The sequence below is a fragment of the Dryobates pubescens genome, chromosome 5, assembly GCF_014839835.1.
Source record: "Dryobates pubescens isolate bDryPub1 chromosome 5, bDryPub1.pri, whole genome shotgun sequence".
NCBI classification, from domain to species: domain Eukaryota; kingdom Metazoa; phylum Chordata; class Aves; order Piciformes; family Picidae; genus Dryobates; species Dryobates pubescens.
The window spans coordinates 39,888,807-39,911,306 of record NC_071616.1 but is presented as its reverse complement, the minus strand read 5'-3'; the positions used below and the strand labels follow the sequence as shown (position 1 = coordinate 39,911,306).

At 38.9% G+C, this 22,500-nt stretch overlaps 1 protein-coding gene across 2 annotated transcripts in view; it reads left to right on the top strand.

Annotated features, from left to right (window-relative positions):
- The window catches only part of NPAS3 (neuronal PAS domain protein 3), a 664,058-nt gene that overhangs the window by 524,224 nt on the left and 117,334 nt on the right, over window positions 1–22,500 (top strand). The window lies entirely within an intron of this gene.

Below are 22,500 nucleotides of genomic sequence, written 5' to 3'. Positions count from 1 at the left end.
TAAACAAAATAGAGCTGTTGCCAAAGAGATGTCAATAACTTGAAGCATTAAAAGATAATGAGTTAGGGGGGAAAGGGGTTTGCTTTAAGCATCAGAAAGGTAAACTCTTTTTTTTTTTTCCCCAGTTTCTGAATTTGGAAGTTTTTCTTTCCTTTGTAGAATGGGCTAGAATCTTCCATCTTTAGAGGAAAGCTGAAATTCTATACTATTTGTGTGATTCTAGAGTCTAGGACTTTACGACAAAGACAGTTAACTGCAAGTCTTGTAGTTAAATTATGCATGTTGGCAACCCTAAAAGTTAGTAGTGCACACAAGTATGAACAACTGACTATGTTGTAAACAGTATGCAAAAATTAAAGATAAAAAAAATAATATTTAGATAACAGGATCACAGGATGTTAGGTGTTGGAAGGGACCTTTGGAGATCATTGAGTACAGCTGTCCAACCTCCCTGCCAGAGCAGGACCATAGAATGTAGCACAGGTTGCACAGGAACGCATCCAGATGGGTCTTGAAAGTCTCCACAGAAGGAGACTCCACTACCTCTCTGGAGAGCCTATTTAGCTCTCCATGACCCTTACAGCAAAGAAATTCTTCCTCATGTTGAGGTAAACTCTTCTCAGAAGTCCAAAGTTTCATGAGAATCAAAAAATGGGACTTCAATTGCAGTTCAATTTTTTGACTCTGTACCCATGTTCATTGTCTTCCCTAATTCTTCATGCATTATTTTCTGTTATGTGTTTTTTAGTCAGACTGTTTTTTCTAGCATTAGCATTCCCACAGAACTGGGGCCTGATTTATCTTGAAATTATACATTCTTATTTTCCAATTCCCGAACTGAAGTGCACCACTACAATTTTCTGCTGTGCATTTTTAGTTACACAGGGCTTAAAAATGATCTGACTAATTCTCAAATGGATGTAGATCCCTGACTTACACTACTGGGGTTTTTTTTTATTACTTTTTTACAATTGTTTTTACCAATTTTCCACTAATTGTATATTGGGGATTTGTGATGAGCATAGCAGTAAATACTGGGAGGCTTTAATCACAGGATCTCTTGGCTGCAGCTGAGTAATATAAAAACTGTAGGGACTACATAGTGCCTTCCTTTCCCTCTGTATGTTAGTTACATCATCATCTCTGATTTCACACACTCTATTATACTCTGAAGGTCTTCATAAGATCCTATTGAATATCTATTGAAAATAAATTATTATACTTGCTGTCTGTTTACCTTCTTCAGAAAAGCAGATTCAGTAGTTCTGGGGAACTTGAATTTCATGTTCTGCTGCAAGTTTCTTTTTTGGTCCGGGGAGAGCCATGGATAACTTTCTGATTATTTCACATGTACAACAAAGCCCCTTAGTGATTGCCTCCACATTTGCCAAATGAAACAGGTGAGGGCAATAGGAGAAACGTGTTCAGCTGGGTTGCATTAGCAAAAGGCTTCAACCTCTCAACTGGGTGACAAAACATCTCTTTACTCAAATAAGTCAGCCAAAACAGCAGGTTAAGGCTGCCTCTAGCTGGCTGCACGTATTCATCAGTGATTGCTGAAAATAGGGAGAGTTAATCTGGAAGTGAGGAGGTTCTTCACAGAAAGAGTAACTGGCCAGTGGAATGTGCTGCCCAGGCAGGTGGTGGAGTCACCATCCCTGGAGGTGTTCTAAAAAAGGACTGGACGTGGCACTTGAAGCCATGGTTTAGTTGTTATGAGGTGATAGGTATTAGGTAATAGGTTGGACTTGATGTTCTCTGAGGTCTTTTCTAACCTGATTGATTCTATGAAAGTTCTTGGAGAGTGGGATGTGGCCTGAACATAGAGCAGAGGACAGAGAATGGTAAGCATTAAACTGTTTCAAAGCTCTCTTTACATGCTCCCCCTGAGAACTGTCATGCTCTCTACCTTTCTTTTCCTGTTCTAGTAACCTTATTACTTAGTATCAGATCAGAGAAAAAAAGAATATTAATTTCCCCTTAAAGATGATTTATGCCTTTGAGATTGAAACTAAGACAATTTCCAGGTTTTTATTAAATAGATTGTCTTTTAAATTCTGTGGGTTTGAATGTTTTTGTAATCCTGAAGTGTGCCCCATTTTTGTGCCTGTTTTTTAGGGTGGGTTGGTTGGTTTGGTTAGTGGGTTGGTATCTGTGTTGCTTTGTGTACTTTTTTTCCTCTGTGCATGCTGTGTAGCTCCATGGCTGCTTGGAAGAATGTATGTTCCATGTATGAGAGACTGAGTAGTTTCTCCCAGTCTTTTGAGAGGATTTGCAACAGTCCTCATCCTTTCTGTACTTTACATTTCTGTGCAGCAATGTGCAATGTGTTCACAGACACACTGAAGCCTCAATGACATTCTCAGTTTCCAGCTATCAAATTCACAAGTATCCTAAGATATAGTTGATATTAACTGATTCCCTGGCTTATTGTTGAGGACACAGTCTCAAGATGAGCTAGGGGAGGTTTAGGCTGCATGTTAGGAAGAAATTCTTCATAGAGAGAGTGATTGGCCATTGGAATGGGCTGCCTGGGGAGGTGGTGGAGTTGCCATCACTGGAGGTGTTTAGGAGGAAACTTGATGGGGTGCTTGGTGCCATGGTTTAGTTGATTAGATGGTGTTGGATGATGGGTTGGACGTGATGATCTTGAAGGTCTCTTCCAACCTGTTCTGTTCTGTTCTATTTTTAAAACCTTAAATAATGTTACTATGGTTAGAAGAAGAAGAAGTAGTATGACTAAGCTCAAAATAAGAAATACAGAAGTCCTGTTGCAGTGCTTGGAAACCTAAAATCTGACCCCTAGATTTTGCATCATATAAAGCTGTGCCCTAAGTTATGCTGTTCAGCAGTCATAAACTGTCCTTTCATCTGTCAAGGTTAATTTAAAGAAAATGACCAATTTATTTTTCTGAAGTAGAGAAAAATTGCAAAGTATCTCTTTACTAAGAGGCTCTTTGACTACAAGCAAAATGTTTGCTTCAGAACAGCAAGCTTTATTCTCCTCTCTGATGAAATAAGAAAACAGCACCTCTTCACCTTTCAGATAGGCTCCTTCATATTATTCATGCAAGTCTTTTCTCACTAATTTTATGATTATAATAAGGCAATGGCTTACTAGTTAGCACAGAATGACCTTCTAATTGAAAAGCTGTAAATTTGGTCTCAATGGCCAGCCATGGCACAAATTTGAATAAATAAGGCTGCAAAGTCCTTGCAATGGGCTGGCCTCTTGACCAGGCTGCTCCCAAAGTCCTAGTCACCTGTCACCTGGTGACGCTTTGTAACTCCTTGGTGTTAACTGTATGTCTTGTTACCAGCTAGGTTAGCATGAGATGAAACAAAGTGCAAGGAGTCCTTTATTGGTTAAAGAGGATTTTGTATTTGAATATCTTCACTGTCTGATCTAATACCATATGAAACAGCATCTCAGTCACATAAGGCTTGCTGTTTAATTTCCAGATCATGATAAAAAGCCTGGCCAGGCTGATGCATCAATAATTCCTGTCTCTTTCCACAGTTTTTTCTTTAACACAGTTTTAATGTTTTTTTGCATTTATTATTTGAAAGCACTAATAACGGTGCTTTAATGAGCTTTTCTTCCTGACAAGCACTTAAGATTGGTGCCTAGATACTACAGTGAAAAGGTCTCATTAAATGTTTGGGAAGATGGATGGATAGTTGCGAGCAAGTCTGAGAAGTTGTGCAGCATTCAGTGTGTCTTGGGCAGCTTACGAAATGGTCACAGCACACTATCCTATCCACAGAGAAAGAAATACCTTTCAGGATCTTGATGTTGGTGCTTGGCACTGTCTCACTGAGGTTCATAACACTAGCTAACACTATATTAATGATAAGTAATGAGGGTTGAAACTCTGCTTATAATATAGAGCAGCTTTCCGCTGTCAGTGTCATGCATCTTTATCAGGAATACATCGTACAGACAACGGAAATTTTCCACATCCTTTAAAGTTTTGCATTCTGTATATTTGGTTGTTAGACAAATAGAGCAAGCTTTGCTGACTTCATTTTCATTCTTGGCAGCATGTTTTTATCATAAGGCAGATAGTCATTAATTTACAGAATCAACGCTGGGAACAGCTTTTGTGATCTCATATTAAATTTTCCCCTGAATCCGCCCCTTGGCAAAAATTACTCACATCGTTAAAAAATATTTAATTAGGCTGTAGTTTATACCCAGCTCACTGGGGAAATGTTGGAATTAATATGATTTGCATGAATTCTGTTTCTCTTTTTCTGTTAGAGATTAGTTTTGAATTCAGTTCAGAGGGTCGCTGACACTGCCAAGGACTCACAATTGTGAAGGTCAAACAGGTAGCAAATACTTCCCCTGGGTAGCTTCCCTGAAAAGACAGCTCAAAATTGCTTTTAATTATGGGTTACCTAAAAGGCCACTCGCTGTTTTTATTTTTCCACAGATCTCTGAAACATTATGTGGCTGGAAGTTCTAGGCAGAACACATCAGTTCAAATCTGAAACAACATAAGTCATGTTTTCACTTCTTTTGCTTTTCTTAACAGTGAATAACATGCAAACAGAGATATGTGCATACATACATACATGTATATGTTTAAATCAAGGCATTTTTGGCCTTTCTTCTATTGCAGTGGGGGGGGAACACAAAAACTCTGTCTCTTTCCTCTGTTTTGTAGAGAAAAATAATAATAAAAGGATATTTTGGAAGGAAAAATGTTTTACTTCGTAGCGATGCATCCACTAGCTTAATTATTCTTCACAAGATAAGATACAGTGTTTAGTTATGCATTCTCTTGTTTATGATTTCAAGGGTTAGAAAGAACCCTAGGGATCCACAATCCTGTGCTTTTTTAAAAAGAGAATTTAATGGAAACTTTAATTAATAATCTAATCAATCAATTAATCTCCCTTACATAAATGTTGAAATCTAATTCTCCTTCACAGCTCTATCTGTACAGACAGAAACGAAATGGTTGCCCACTTATCAGGGTGATGGGGAACCGCTGCAGACACAAAGAAAAAGTGAAACTGTAATAGTTTTGTGAAGCTGGCACAGATAACGTAATGTTAGCAAAGCACTCTTGAATTTGGGATAGATCACAGTATGTCAGCATGATGAGCTCTTGTGCAGTTCATTTCAGATGTTCATTTTTTTCTTTAGAGGAGTGTAAGAATGGTCCCCCAGATAGGAATTGACTGGTTTGTTTTGTGGAAAATGATGATTGTGGCATATCAGTAGTAAAAAACCAATCCTGTTAAATACTGAGTGTCGTGGAGTGTTGACTTTTGCCTTGAGTTCAGAAAATGTAAGCCATCTGCTTTATGAAAAATGTGCAGACCACACCATGCTGTTGACTAGCCAACTCTTGATAAATAAATATTTATATATCAAGTGATTTATATAGGGCTTCTATCAGTACTGCAGAGGTCAGAGTCAGTTTGACCCTTATTTCTAGGACTGCAACTCAATCCAACCTCTTTGGAGCCTGGAACCCTGCCAGAGGTGCCTACAGTACTGATGGCAATTTAATTGATAACAATGCAGATGAAGATTCTTTTGTGCACTAACTCATCTCCAAAGCAGACACTGCATGTATGTCTGTGCCTGTGTGCTTCCAAGCACTAAAAAAAATCCAACCAACCAAACATTAAAAGAGCTTTGTATGTAGGAAAGATAAGAGCTGCACACGTGTTGTACAGATTCTGTCATCAAGGTTCTACTCTCTTTTGAAAAGTTGAGTTTTTATATGTTCAGTGTGTAAAAACACTTACAGGAGAACCTTACAATGCAGTGAAGAACCTTTTGCAGAGAGGTATAAAAATATAAACCAATTTTGTAAAAGGAAATGGAAGGTTTGTATATCCTCAGCAATATATTTAATATTTTGAGCTACCTACCATGTCAGACTGTCAATGCAATCTAAACTCCTATGCAGTCTGAAATGTAAGAACTTTATTGCACTTTCAGTAGAAACTCTACATGGGAAGATGTGGTTTATGGGCAATTTTTGGGCTGCAAAAGGCTAATTAGATATTTACATCAAGATCTCGTTTAGCGTCCTTTAGTTCTTTACTACAGTAATAGAAAAGGCAAGGAACAAAATGTCATTCTGAACTATCATTGAAGCTAATGCCCTGTCTCTTAAATTCAGTGATTTACTATTTCTTTAAAGCAGTATATTTTGTCATTTATCATTTTCCATCCATTCCCAAGATGCTCAATGTTATACCCTGGTTTTTGGCAAGGAAAGGCCACAGCTTTATTTGCAGCACAAATTTGTCCAAATACATTGGTATTAATTGTGCTCACTACATACAAATAGAGAGGCTTACCTTGCCAGCAGGCAGATTTTTGCAGTTGGCTATTATAAAACTCTTTTCCAGCTGAAGAGTTCTGAATTTTCTTGCTTGTCAGTGAAAGACTGACCATTTCAACCCACAGAAGTATATTGCTCTGAAGAAGAAACAAGAGAATTTCTCAGTTAATTTGTACCAACTGAAAAATTTATTTAGCAGGAGATCAGTTAAAAATAGATATTTTTCTGGCATTGATGTGTGTCCACCTGTGCAAAAATGGATTAGACAGGTTCATAGACAGCAGACCCATAAACAAAGAGTAAAGGGAATAGATGGGGATGTACTCTATAAAGAAAATAGTAGTGTAGCTACTTAACATGAAAGGAGTATAAGTCATTGTAGGTTTAACTAAGGTGCATGAAGTGATCACAGTAATTCATGTTCAGAAAGCTACCAGTGCAGGCTTCCAGTCCCTTGGCCTGATTACTAGGCAAAAATTCTAGCCTGTTAATAGAATGGAAAAAAACCAGTTGTTGTGGGTTGGTCCCAGCCAATGGCCAAGCAGAGGGAACAAGCAATGCAAAGGCCATCACTTACCACATCCAACAAGAAGCTCAGGTTGGTGGCAACCAGCACCAGAACAAGAGGACACAGTCTCAAGCTGCACCAGGGGAGGTTTAGGCTGGGTGTTAGGAAGAAGTTCTTCACAGAAAGAGTGATTTGCCATTGGAATGGGCTGCCCAGGTGTTTAAGAAGAGACTTGATGAGGCACTTGGTGCCATGGTTTAGTTGATTAGATGGTGTTGGGTGATAGGTTGCACTTGATGATCTCGAAGGTCTTTTGCAACCTGGTTAATTCTATTCTATTCTATTCTATTCTCAGTGCTCCATTATGACCTCTTTGAGACATTTTAAGCCAAATCAGGGGTTCCTATCTGGTATTGGGACACAAAGTTAAAACCATACAGGGGCAAGAAAATGTTTGTCCATGTTATTTTTTTTTCCATAAAACATGCTTCATTCTTCATGAATGTAAAATGCTGTCAAGGCCTGACAATATTTCTCAACCATGACAACCATAGAGAGAAGCACTGAAGAATTTCTTAATTGGTATTTTAGGTACTCCAAGTCTTCCCCTTTTATGTGATTGTTACATGACTCTCCACAGCAATGGGTAGCAACACATTCCAGTTCTTGGACGTTCTTAGACATTAGCCATAGGCACAAGCATAATATCTGATTCTTGTCAAACAGAGAAGCCACTCTTGCTCTTTTTCCCTTCTTTTCTATGTTCCTGTATTGTAGCCATGGTGCTGACACCATGTTCAGAATGAGACCTGTAGAAGATAGATGCTGGATCCCAACAGAGCCTGTGTGCTGGCAGAATAGCATGACTGTTCAAAGAAGTAGCAAAAAGACCCTCATGATTTGTTGTGTAGGACAGTCACTGGAATGTATTAGCTGAGGGGAGATGAGGAAAAATGAAAACAAAGGAACTATTTCATATATGAAAATATTGGGGAAAAAAATTATGATTAAGAGAGAAAGGGAAAAGCCCCCCCAAAAATATGCATGCTTGTTAAAAATGTTTGAAGTAAGGGCTACTTTTTATGCATTTTACTCTACAATAGAGTCCCAACAGTGACTGGGTCATGCATGTTTTAGTCATACAAACAGCTTCAGTGGGATGTAATTAGAGGACAAACTTAGTTTTTAAAACTAAGTTAGTTGTTGCATAAAAGATTGCTCAAAGCCAAAACCAATACAGCATTCTTTTACTCTCATTTTACTATTTTTATAGTATATTCTATACTATACTATAGAATAGTGGATGAGGTTGGAGGGAAAGCTGAACTTCATGTGCTTGCCTTATCTTGTTGCCATTCACTGTTGCTCCACTCCTTAGATTCATTATCAAAAAGGCAAGGAACTCTACTGTTTTTAACAGGAATTTTCATTTCTAAATGAATTAGGGAAAAATCATGCAAGTAAATGTTCGCAGTCACTTAAAGCCAATAAAAAGGGTGGAATGAGTAACTGTAAATTCAGCTAAGAAGCATAGTTTTCACTTGCCATGGTGAATTTACTGAATGCCACAGGCATTCAGGAGGCAGCAAAGGAAGGCAAGGCAGATAAAATATATACAACCCTTTATAATGTTTAGTTAGTTCAGACATGTACAATCAGGTATGTACAGGGTATTTTTTTACCTCCAGAAAGCCATTGTTACAAAAAGCCTGGATTAACACATAGATTTTTATGCAATTATCAGCAGTGGGCAGCATTCTACAGTGTGGAGAACTGGAATTATTTTCCCGTGATGGCAAGGATGTTTATTTGCACCAAATATCAGCTGAATTACATAGCCAAGGTATAGGTAGCAAGACAGTTAACAGACTCCTGTGTCTTCTGCTGTTCTTGTTTTATTGGATCTGTTGTCTACATTGCATTTATCATTCTCTTCCACAAGTTTCACATCTTTCCTTCCTTCCCCCCCTCCCCCAGTTCTGTTACTCAGTGGTCATATCCCTGCTGGTTCCATTGAGTTCAGCTTCATTTTCACTGTTTTTCATCTCTTGCAAAGATTCCCATAGGCCTCCATAATTCTGAGTCTCAGATTTTTTTTCATCCTGATTCTGAGTATTTCCATTCTTACTAAGCCTTGCAGTTGTATCTCAATTGCCTCCTTCTGCAGTTCTTGCCCATATCTCAGTCTAAGCAGAAATGAACTTTTGGCCTACTATTTCCTTACATGTATTAGGTGATGCAACATGCAGACACTGAGGGAATTTCAGACAAAAAAAAAACATCACCAAGCTCTCAGGATGTCTTTTATCTTTAGAACCAGGTACTCTTTGCAGTCAGTATGCATCACTCAGGCTGCAGAACCTTCTTCCTCCTGTCTGCTCTCCAGTAGTGCTGAATATTGAAAAAGTACATACATAAAATATTTTTTACCTATTCTTTTTCTCTCACAACTTAAAATATACTCTCATCCCATTATCCAGATTCACTATCTTGGTTTCATCTCCACACCTTCCATAATATTCACTATACAAGTTGGCTCTCCCTAAGTCCAATTACATTCTACATCTGAAACTGTCCAGAATTTCATCTGTCTCCATTTCTGCATCATTTAGTTATCTATACCCTTCATTGCTTTACTCTTCCCCTTCTGACCCAGCCCCAGGCTCACTTTTCTCTTACCACCATGGTTTAACCCCAGCTATCAACTAAACACTATGCAACTGCTCACTCACTCCTCCCCCCCATCCCTCCCCCCACACACCCCCAGCAGAATGGGAAGGAGAATGGAAAACAAGTAAAACTCATGGGAAGAAATAAGTAGTTTAATAATTGACTTAATATAAAGAGTGTTTATCAACATCTAAAAATGTCAGTGTGTTATCAACATTATTCTCATCCTGAATCAAAAACACAGCACTGTATCAGCTACTAGGAAGAAGTTGTACTCTGTCCCAGCCAAAACCAGGACACCAGCCTATAAGGATCCCAACATTTTTATTTTTCTTGCTTCACTTCTTCTAGGCTCTCGCAGTATGCTCTTGGATTGCCTCCATTTCCTTTCCCTTTTGACTTTCTGGGACTTCAGCTGCTGCCTCCAGTTCTTGGCAGAAGCCTGTACATCTCATTTGTTAGTTCTAGCATATCTTTCTCTTTTTCAGTCTGCTTCTCTTCTGCTGTAAAACAAAAAGGTTACCCGTATTCTTCCACTGCAAAAATTCTTGGTGTTGAATACTGGGAATTCATTTTTCTCACCCAGATTCCCTTACATTTTCAACACCAAGACTCCTTTGTTTTTACTTGATCATTTATAATACTTGCAGTGTTGCTTAAATAATTTATAAGGAAATCTAAATTATTTTTTTTTTAAAGAAAGATTTAAAGGTAAACCAGGTGTGAAAAGAATGTAAGAGTTTACTTTGCCTTTCTGCACAGTCATCCTACAAATTCTGTATAACTTTTATCTTTCTTGTTAAAGAAGAGACAGCTACATAAAGGAGCTAAATACCCATGCGCTGGTATGCTTGGGAATGTCTGGATTGGAGGGTGCAGAAGTCTGTGGCAGGATAGTAACCTACCATTGCTTTCATCTGAGCAGAATAAATAGGTTAGCTTTTCCATGAACATGTATGTGTAATAAACAATGAAATACTGGATTAAGTTAGAATAAAATTTGGCATAGTTTCTCTTATTTGAAGGGCAGTGCATGCACTTGGTGCTGTGGTTTAGTCATGAGGTCTGTCGTGACAGGTTGGACTTGATGATCTTTGAGGTTGGTAGCACATAAGACCCTTAATGGGAAGGTTGTGAGTTCAAGCCTGCAGTGGGCAGTAGTGTCCTCCCTGCTCTAGTCATGGGGTCTGTGGTGACAGGTTGGACTTGATGATCTTTGAGGTCTCTTCCAACCTTACTGATACTGAATACTGAACCTCGGTGATTCTGTGATTCAATATCTGCTTGAAGAAATTTCAGGTATCATGCAGGTGTATTGTGGGTTAATGCTAAAGAATATGCATTTCCAAAGGTCTTCACAATGTTTGAAGCATTTGTTCTTTCTTCCTTTGTTTGTTGTTGTTGTTGTTTTCTCTTAACATGCCTGAAATGGGAATTCATCTGTGAACAATGGTTTTTATTTGTGTTTTCACAGAAGCACATTTGCATGCCCTAGAAAAGAATCAATATTATGAATGAGAAATCTCCCCCAAAGTCTTTAATTATATGTCTGTGTATCAATATGTAATATTTTATGTTTCCTTAGATTTTTTTTTTCCCTTTCTTTCAGCTGACACAGACAGACTTTGAAAGGAGTAAAATCAGCAATGTAACAACGAAATGCATGCAAACTTGTTAAATGTGATGGCAAAATAAAAAGCTTCTGTCAGTATGATCAGTTAAAAAAAAAAGATAGCCAGCAAACTGTCTATCATGTGATGAAATTTGACAGTAGGGATTATGGCTTTGATGGACCAGAACAGCTAATAGAAGAAGCTGACATTTTTGAAACCCTGCTAATTAAGGGTTCCTTCCTTAATATTAAAATAAAGTCTTTGTCTGGGTTTTATGGTTGGAGAATCAGGTGTTTTCATTAATATATGCCAGTCAGTCTTAATAAGCTTGGAGGGCAGAGGAAGTTATTATTGAGTGACCTTCTACAAAATAAGCATGTTGCTAAGGGCTCTAACCCTGCCCTGTTCAGACTGATGAATCTCATTTCCAATGCAAAAGCTTCATAAGAAATCCAAGTATTCTCTGTGCAATCACAGAAAATAATCCTTGTGTCTCTTGTAATGTCCAGAATTGCCACTTACTATACTACTACTGTACAATGAATATTACAATACATATTATTTTTCTAGCACAATTGTCTACATTTCTGAATTGCCAAGAATAGAAAAACTTATTGTCAAGACACTTGTATTGAAAAGTCAGCTCATTTTAATACTTCTCAAATAGTCATCTACCCTGTTCATGAATTATAATGCACAGAATACATCTGACAATACTAGCTTTGAAAAAGAGATATGTCTGTATTATTACATATTCATTTTTCAAATAGATTTCAAACAGATTTTAAACCATTCATTGAAATTCATTGAAATGATAAATTCACAGTTGGATTTTGATTGACTCTTAATCTAATTTTACATTTGATAAGTTTTCTCTTTTTTTTTTTTTCAGTTGTAATTTTGATTTTCTGTAGATGTTCCAAGCTAAGTGAAAGGGTGTGGTGAGCTAAGACTCATTGTGTATTTGCTGATAGGAATTGCAAAATTAGTTAGTGAACCAGATTAGATAAGTGAGTGAAGCAGTGTAACTACCAGTGAAGTGTCTCACATTGGTCCTGTGTGAACTGGGCATTTGCTGACACCCCAAGACGTTACACAGATATTTATTAAAGCTTTGTTGCTTTCCTTCCTTTTTTTCTCAGTAGGTCAAGTCAGTACTCTAAATTGTGCTGTGAGATACTGCTCTCATAATAAATACAGTGGATAATGGATGAAATTCAAAGCAACACATCCAGTTCGCTGACACTCTGCTAATAAAATAACATGGCTGCCAAGCAGAAGTGTCAGGGTTAGGAGAATATACACGCTCCCAGGTCACCGAGTGAATGTCTGGAAGTTGAGTATTTAATAGGGAGCAATCAACTGCGTCGTGTTTGCAGACCTCCTTCCTTTAATTGATGGCACAGCAGATGGATCTCCTTTTTTCTTATCCAACCCAAACCAATCTAGCACAATCTGTAGAGTATTTGATAAAACTTACTCCAAACAGGTTTGTTTGTTCCTTTATTTACATTGATGATCAGGCTAACTTGGCTTCAGAACTCATACACTGCAGCAGAAGGTGATGCACATGCTCTTGGATAGTTCATTATAGCTTTGTAACTATAGCATTGCATACATAAACACGCTGTAAACTACTGAGTGAGAATGAGCGTGAACTAGTGCCAGTGTTAGAAAAGAAAAAGCTGGGGTCTGTGTATTTCACATTCACCATGACCCAGCAACGTGACCTTGTAGACAAGAAAGCCAATGGTATCCTGGGGCACATTAAGAAGAGTGTGTCCAGCAGGTCAAGGGAGATTCACTTCCCTTTCTACTCTGCCCCAGTGAGTATTGTGTCCAGTTCTGGACCTCTCAGTTCAAGAGTGACAAGGAACTTCTGGAGTCTAGTAAAGGGCTGTGAAGATGATGAGAGAAATGAGGTGTCTGTCTTATGAGTAAAGGCTGAAAGACCTGGGACTGTGTATCCTGGAGAAGAGAAGATGGAGAGATGATCTTCTCAATGATTGTAAATATGTAAAGGGAGCATCAAGGTGATGAGGCCAGACTTTTCAGTAGTGCCCAGTGAAAGGACAAGGAGCAATCGGCATAAACTTGAACACAGGAAGTTCCATCTGAATATGAGGGAAAACTTCTCTACTTTGAGGGTGATGGAGCGCTGAAAACAGGCTGCCCAGGAAGTTGTCTGATTCTCCTTGCCTGTAGATATTCAAAACCTACCTGGACACAATCCTGTGCAACCTGCTTTCAGTGAACCTGCTTCAGCAGGGGGATTGGACTAGATGGTCTTGAGAGTTTCCTTCCAAGGCCTACTATTCAGTGATTCTGTTTCCAGGGCACTTTAACAGAGCATTATATGAGGAAATAAAATAAATACTTTTTTTTTAAAGGACCAATACCACAGAATCACAGCATTGTATCCAATGCAATGTTTGAGGTACTTCTGAATGCTTAACAGATGTCACATTTGAATACAATAGTACTATTTAGTCCAGTTAGCCTGCAAAGTGCTTTTAATGTGAAAGTCTCTCTGCATTCCGTTCCATTAAAGTCAAAGGCATCTATGCACCTTGAGCTTTTTGTGTCTCTACTTGATTTATATATTTGCAATTGGGAATTTTTGGCTACTTTGTCCCTTGAGCATTTTTCCCCCAAATAAAAGTCACTTGATATAGCTCCATAATTAACCTTGGTTCTATTCAATTTGGACTACTCCATAAGACAGAAAAAATTAAGTGCAACTTTTTTTTTAGAACGTATAAAAGTATATCTCCCTCTCTGGAGATATTCAATACCTGCCTGGATGCATTCCTGTGTGATCTGCTGGAGGTGATTCCGCTCTGGCAGGGGGGTTGGACTAGATGATCTTTTAGAAGTCCCTTCCACCCTCTGACATTCTGTGATTCTGTGACCAATTTTAAACTCCTGCAGGGGTTTCTTCCATCTTTGTGTTTGAGGGAAGTGTTTTCATGTAGATGGTGGAGGTCAGGGAGCTACCTTAAATGTTATCAGTGATTCCCACTCTTGTTTCTAGTGAACAGGTATGAACACTACAGGGAAAATAATCTATATAGTATTTAATAGCATCTCCTTGGCAGCTGCAAACCACAGCAGCAAAGAACTACCCTAGGAATGCCTCTATCACCTTAAATACCACTGCTCTGTAGCTGTTTCTGATTTTTTAGTATTTAAAGAAATGCAAAGTAAAACACTGGAAGCGCCTGAAAGTGGACAAAAAGAAGGGAGTAAAAATCACAGCTCTTTGCACATCAATAAGTTTTGAAGGATATTTTTGCTCACTGTTTACAGTGAGTTTGGAACTCCAAAGCTTACTGTTAAAAGGTCTGATTGAAAGCATGCTGATTTCCGATGATAAAACTCCTGCGGACATCAATGTGAGTAAGAACTAACACTCAGAAAGAAATACTCCATTCTCATCCTTGTTGGCATTGTGTTGCTACATAGTATGACAAGGTCTTTCTTACACCTTCAGCAGTATTTTATATAGTGCCTGCTGTGGCTTATCTAAAATCCAATATTAATGAGCATTCACCACAGAAATAAGAGTAAAGCAGAAGTGGTATCTTTATGCTGAAATTGATATTCATAAGTAAAACAACAGAAGTCACATTACTCAAATACTGTAAATGCTACATTTTTTAAACTATAAATGTAATTTAAACAAGGTCATTCATTTGGTTGCTGGAAAGCAAAAGGAGTGCTAAGCTGGATTTACTCTTATTCAAGGTAAAGGGATTTTGTGAAAGAAGGTAATTTATTGTACAGTAGAAGGCAACAGGTGATTTCTACTTCCAAACGCTGTGAGTGGATCTCAGGATAAGAGGTATGATGAGAAAAGGATGCTCCAGAATGTTTGGAAAGGACTCCCTGATTGCTGACAATGAGGTAATGCTGTTGTAAATGTGGTATCAAGTTTGCAAACTCTTACATTAGCAGGCCTTGACAAAGTGAAGTGGTAAATCCAGCCTCAATAAATCTCAATGTAGATTGTCATGATTTAACATTAATGCTGTGTTTAGAAGGAGTAGCATATGAAATGCAAGGCTTGAACTAAATGTGGCAGGATACAGGGTACCCAGAGGACACCCCAATGCACTGAGTCATCTGTCTGCGTTCCTTCCATTAGTCATATAGACATATGAGTACTCACAGCAGGGAGTGATGCAGGGCCAGGACCAATGTAAACCAGTGAAAGGATTAAAAAGACATAAATTAAGCTATTTACCCAACTCACAATGTTTAGGTTACTGCACTGTGGGTGGATGGCTAAGATAGCATGGAAGGAAGAGCACAAAAAGTGTTTCTAAAGACAGCCAAAACAGTCAGCATGTCCTGCTCTGCCTACACATTTGAGCATCCTGTAACACTGACTGTGGAGAGCATTCTTCTAACACCTCAGTGATCCATATGACTGATCTCTTTTAAGAGGAGGGTATTTGCAGACAGTATCTGCTTGTTTGCATCATACATAACTCCTGCATTTCCCTGAAGCTCTAGACTTTGCCTTTTTTATTTCATTTTTGATTTGCTCTTATTTTCCTGTCTTCATCATCTCTGATGAAATTGAAGCTAAGTGTCTCAGCAGTTATCTTTTGCTCTCACCTTTCAGCTGTTACATTTGAATGCAGTAACATTTTTTTCTGTTCCTGCATCCACGTAAGTCCTTTGTGGCTTTCAAACTTGGAGTGACCTCCAGTTCTCGGTATCAACACCAACAAAAAAAAAGATAGAGTTTTCCAGAGGGAGACAAAAGGAGGTTGAAGGAAAGAGACAGAATTCAAGATGGGAAATAGAGAAGGCATGTGAATGACTTGAGAAAGAGAATGCTCAGACTTGAAATGCAACAGGAATAATCCTTTAACAAAACAAAACAAGCAGATAGGAGTTCTGGAAATATTTTCCACAGTGGATAAGGAAAAATGAATGAGAAATCTCTCCCCTTTCCCAAAAGGATCAGCAGAAGTTTTTCTACTGTTGCTCAATTTTGTAAAATGCAAAATGTGTTTTTAGAAAGTAGTTTGAGAAAACTCTGAAATTTGAGCTTTTAGCCTGTACCCCAATTTCCTTCTACGTACCTGGTGAAATCCATCCTGATATCGCTCTTCAGGACAGAAGCCATAAGAGCATATGGCTTAATTTAGATACCTCCTCACACAAAACCATAATCTCACTCGGGTTTCAGACTGCATGATCTTTAGGACATTGGCAGAGGTCCCCTTTCAGCCTGGCACAGGGTCACAGAGGCTTGCACAAAGAACTTTAATTCCTTCATTCTGAGGTTATATAGGGTTGCAAAGAATTGCCGTGGGCAATCTCTGTACAAGATGAAGAGAAAATAAAAACAAAGGTACAAGAGAAAATGGGAGCTGAGCTGAGCAAAAGCCAGTGTCCAAAGCTGTCTGTTTAATACCCTGTGCTAGTCTTAGCTGCCTTGCCTAGACTAGGTGCCACTTTTTGTCTGCTGCAGAAAGCTACAAGCCGCCACTCCCTCCCAGTAGAAAAAATCTCTAGTTGATAACTGCCTAACATAAAGGTATTAAGGATTTTATATCCATGGCAAATTTTTCAAAAGAGCTGTCTCAGGCTGAGCATCCAGAATCAAAGGCTGCTTTTGAAAAGTTGACCTTGGCCTTTGGGGAGACGCTGCAAAGACTTTTCTTATAATGTTGCCTGAAAGGTAAATTTGAATCTCATTCTGTATTCCCACACTGGACTAAATTGAAAGTGTTTCCACTGATGTCAACAGCTTAATGAAAATTGTGGTAATTTCATGGAATTTTTTTGGGGGGGTGGAGGAGTGAAGGGGGGGGTAACTTACGCTGCTGCATGTATACATATGTGTGTACAGTAATTGAAAGACTTTTCTTTCCTGTTCACTATTGAAGTTTTTCCTTCCACTCTCTCTACTACTATATTCAAAACTTACTTCAGAGAGGTTTTTAATTTTTCTGTGTGCCCTTGAGATACATGAAGCAAATTTTAAAATATGATGGATAGGGAGAGAAGATAGCATTTCTGCAAAGCAGTCTGATATTCAGTAGAAACCTGTGATATAGAAAAGTTATGAACTAGTTATGGGCTAAGAAACTCATTACTCTGGACACTTGAACGTGTCCAGAGAAGGGCGACAAGGCTGGTGAGAGGCCTTGAGCACAAGCCCTATGAGGAGAGGCTGAGGGAGCTGGGATTGTTTAGCCTGGAGAAGAGAAGGCTCAGGGGTGACCTCATTGCCCTCTACAACTACCTGAAAGGTGGTTGTAGACAGGAAGGGGTTGGTCTCTTCTCCCAGGCAACCAGCACCAGAACAAGGGGACACAGTCTCAAGCTGTGCCAGGGGAGGTTTAGACTCAAAGTGAGGAGAAAGTTCTTCACTGAGCGAGTCGTTCGTCATTGGAATGAGCTGCCCAGGGAGGTGGTGGAGTCCCTGTCCCTGGAGGTGTTCAAGAGGAGCTTGGACGTGGCACTTGGTGCCATGGTGTAGTTATGAGGTCTTTGGAGACAGGTTGGACTCGATGATCCTTGGGGTCTCTTCCAGCCTTAGTTATACTGTGATACTGTGATAGTTCAGAGGAAAACCTATTCTAATTGTGATACCATGGTGCATTGTATTGCAGTTTCTTATTGGTATATTGTTTTGTAAGTTGTAGTACAATGTGGCCATGGTCTTATTGCATTCCATACTTCACCTCTCATCTTCCTTTTTTGGCTTACTTGGAGTTTATTATCTAGAAAAACATGAAATGCAGAGAAAATGGATGATATAAATGCCTTTTCAACTCTCCACAATTTGATGTATTTATCCTGATACAGAAAAATCCAATATGTCATAGATATATTACTGCTTTTTCTATTGCTGAGCTATTTGTCACTGTATTTCACCCTAAGAAGTATCTAAGTAATCACTCCTTAATCATTCGTTAAACATTAAGGAGTTTACAGTGCACTGTCCATTTCCAGTCTCGAAGCTGTTTATCCATTTATACAAATTAGATTTGCTTTAACACCAGCTTTTGTTGTTTCAATAATACCACAGTTAGACAATATTGCTCACTACTGGGAGAACAGCAAAGGCTATTGACGTGCCTGTTCAAAAAGACAAATTATTTCTTGTTTCCATTCCTCCCACAGGATATAATGATTTAGAAGAGTCACCTGAACTTCAAAATAGTAACTATACTCACCAAACTGCAAAGTTACCCAATATGACATGCTAAAATCTCAGATATGTTTATAACTTCCAGGATCTTATGGCATAACTTCTTTAAAATATGAAGTCCCCTGAGTTGTTTGGAAATTGCTAACTGGTTTCTCTGCCAAAGTATCTGCAGTTTCTTACTGCTGTAAGCAGATCCAGGCCCACACTCCACAGTCACTTCATTAATAAGAACCTGCAGCAATTCTTTTGAAGTCCATGCAGTTAACCAGCTGTAAAACCAATATTACTGTAATAAAATCCAGACCTACCACGGCCATACTTTCTGCCATGTAGAATAGACTAGAATAGAATTAACCAGGTTGGAAAAGACCTTTGAGATCATTAAGTCCAACCTATCACCCAACACCATCTAATCAACTAAACCATGGCACCAAGTGCCCCATCCAGTCTCTTCCTAAACACCTCCAGTGATGGTGATCCCAGCACCTCCCTGGGCAGCCCATTCCAATGGCCAATCTCTCTTTCTGGGAAGAACTTCTTCCTAACATCTAGCCTAAACCTCCCCTGGCGCAGCTTGAGACTGTGTCCTCTTGTTCTGTCACAGGTTGCCTGGGAGAAGAGACCAAACCCCACCTGGCTACAACTCCCTTCAGGTAGTTGTAGACGGCAATAAGGTCTCCTCTGAGCCTCCTCTTCTCCAGGCTATGTACCACACTCAATTCTCAGGCTACTTCCAGCTTCTAACTAAAAGTAGAAAACAATAGTACCTCTGGTAGTCCAGAGTAGTGGCAACCACCGGTAAGTTTAAATTCTTTGTAGTGGTGACCACTATGACTGAAGAGTTGCAAATGCAGTCACCATGCATAACTCCTCTTGCTCAGGGATATAGCTAGGGTCCTCTTGACACCTAGCACAATCCTCATTCCTCTAGAGTATATTGCACGTATCCTGTACATAGCTTAGTTAGAAAAAAATGTTTTTTCTACCAATCAGGGCCATGTATGAAAATAATTCCATCTCTCTGTGCTGCATGTATTATGATTATGGATGTGCTGAAGCACCAATAATCAATCTCAGTTACTGGAGAACGTGTTGTCACTTGCTGCTCTTAGTCATATAAAGTGTTGTACAAAGAAGCAGAAGTAATACAGCCTGATTTTCATGGAGGTATTATTGTACATGAAGTGGTGAAATGTTATACATTATGATAGGAACACAAGCTGCTCAGTGTTGTTCATTTTGCTGTGCTTTTATAAATGGTTATGGAAGTAAAATGTAAGCTGTGTGGCTTCGCTGTCAGCTAGAGTATCTTGGGCTTTTCTCCCACTTTCTTCCCCCATCCAAGCAACTCGCAGAGGTGGCATTATCAAACATTTTCTCCCTCTTCCCAATGAGCCATTTTCTTTCTGCAGGAATTAGTTTAAAATTATCCAATCCATATGGTATAAAGTTGACATCTCTTTGTAAGTTGTGTCAGCTGGCAGTAAAACAGTTCAGAGGTGCAGAGATATTAAAGCAAAACAGCCAAACATTCATTTTAATCTCATTTACTTGGAGGAAACTTCACCGCGGGTTTTAATTTAAGCACATGATTGGTGTTTTGTTGAGTTGGAAAATTCTGCAAAGGATGCTCTCCCAGCAGCAAATAGAAGCCTAAAACTCAGCAAGTGCTGCTGAATTGACTTCCAGTGAGTACAAAATAAATTAATTTGAAGGGTGAAAAAAAAATCTCTGAAGTTCACACTTCGTGCCAAAGATTTTCTTACACCCAGAGCCATAAATCTGAGGAGGAGTAAATTGGCTAATGACAAGACCTAACCTGTGCAATTATATGAGGTCTTCTCAAAGCCTGGTATTTCCTTTTAGCGTCTGCAAATTTTTAGCCTGCAGGCTGAAAGGAAGAATACTGTTAAGCTGCCACTTCAGGGTGTTAGGTTGCTCGTGGCTTCTCTCTATTTTTGTCATCCAAGGTTGTGATGATTTTCCCAGGGATTTCTGTTGTTACTGCCATATTAGTTCATAGTGTAGCTGGGTCATAGCATTGTTTTGAATGATCTTGGGCTCAGCTCAAGATTGGCAGCAAGAACAGATTAGATTGTAGCTTTTCTTAGACCTCCACATGCAGAAACAGAAATATAATTGCATTTTTGTGTTTGCCTTTGATATTTACAGCACTGTCCCTACCCTGAGAAGAGACAGCTTTATCTTCCATATCTTGTAATAATGAATGAACAAATATCTATAATGTTATTTAAAAAAAAACACCTTTTGGTTTTTTTTGCTTGGTTTAAGAACCTTGATGCAATGTATGCAAACTTTCAGTTTGAGGAAATACAATCCTGTTTCCCCAGGCCTGGTAGCTGTGGCTGTGAACCTTGCTGTTGGTCTTATTATAATGAAATTTCCATTACTTTGCTCCATCATCAGCTTCTCAGATCGGTGCATCTTGCTTGTTTCCTGAAGGCAATAAAGATAGGCAAGGACTGTCTCTGGTAAATGCCCTGCTCTAGAAAGCCCATATATTTCTGTATTTGTGCTCTTTAGAACAGTTTATTTTTGCACATGTGCTGTCTCATTTCGCTTCTGCCCAGGCCGCCTTCAAACCATGACTGTTTCCTGGGGAGGTGGGAGCGTGCGGGTCTGCAGAGGAGAGGAGTGATGCAAAGCTCTGGCTTGTCGTGGTGCCTTTCCTGCCTCAGACATTTAGGGTTAATCATTTTATACAAAGCATGTTCTGAGGTAGTTTTTTCTTGTTACCATTTGCAATGGGATTTGTGGGCGCTCGTATTTGAAATGGGTGCTTGGACTTCCATAGTTTAACGCAGATAATAATGCGGCCGTGGAAGGAAAGATACGCTGAAGTATTTCAAAAGAGGAGCTGTGATTGAAATACAGTAGCGAAAAGCTGACAGATACAGTTTATCAAAGTGCTGCAGTTTACCTTCCTCCAGAAGGAGAGTGGCTGCTTTCATATTCACTAATCCCCAAGTAACTATCAGGAAATATTAAAATACACATTTTATTAGTTTCATTTAATTTCTTAATTGCTCAAATTCAGTTTACCAATTTATTGCTGTGTGAAATGCTTAGAGGCGATGCGTACATTAAAGGGATTATTTACATGTAATCCCTCCCTCCCAAAGGATACAAACTGATCATTTATGAATCCTGATTTACACTCTGTAACAATACCAGATGAATGAAATAGTTACTGTAGAATCATGTAGCTCCTGGAAGTGCAGTTGCTGTGTGGAGCATCTCGTTCGTTCTCGCTGATCATTTTAGTAAAGGTGCATGAACTTCACTTTTAGAATTTAGATGAACCAAACTAAAACTGCCTGCTGCAATTGGACCATTCATTTTCAAGGAGTAGGCGCAATCAAGACATTTCCATTTAACCTTGGGGAAAAGCCTGTTTTAAAATGTAACCCGTGTTCTGTTTGGGGTGTGGATTATTTTCAGCGAGGGTTATGATTTCACAGGAAAGATTTATAATTAGTTTTAACATAATTGGCAGGGATTTGCCGTTGAGATGCAGCCTTGCAGCTAGCTCCCTGCCTGTGAATATCGCTGTGGGTATCTGTTTGCCAGCCAAAAGGTGTGAAAGCAAGGTGTATTAAGAGAATGGAGAAGTCAGAAACCTGGATCACAGTGAACCAAAATGAATAAAACTTTTAAAAGTCTCTAAGTTCATTATATAGCAGGGTGCATCTTTAATCTCCAGTCTGCTCCTTGTGCACCTTTGCAGAATGATAAAATTCACATCTGGTTTAGAAGAGGTATTTATGTATCCTGTCAGTGTTATCCCTACCCCTTCTCTCTGGCCAGATGTAACTTGTTGTATTAGAAATGCTCACATTCTGAAAGCATGGCCATCTGTGCCAGCTGTAAATAGCATTAGGATTTCAGTGAATCTGCAAAAGCAATAGTCTCTAGCTTAAAATCAGACACTTGAAATCTGAAATATTCTGTCTCCATCGTGTAAGAATCACTCCACATTTGAACTCGTTTAGAATTCCACCTTGTTCTTTACTGGGGGGGATTTCTGTGTGCTTGTGCTTTGCTCTCGTTTCCCTGCAGACTGTGGTCTCCAAAGACTGGCAAATACAAAATAATTAAATGTTTAAAGAGATGCATATTGTCTGGTTTATGAGATTGAGATGGAGTAAAGCTGACACCAGCAAAAGAAAACAAAACAGTTTGCCAGTCCACACCCTG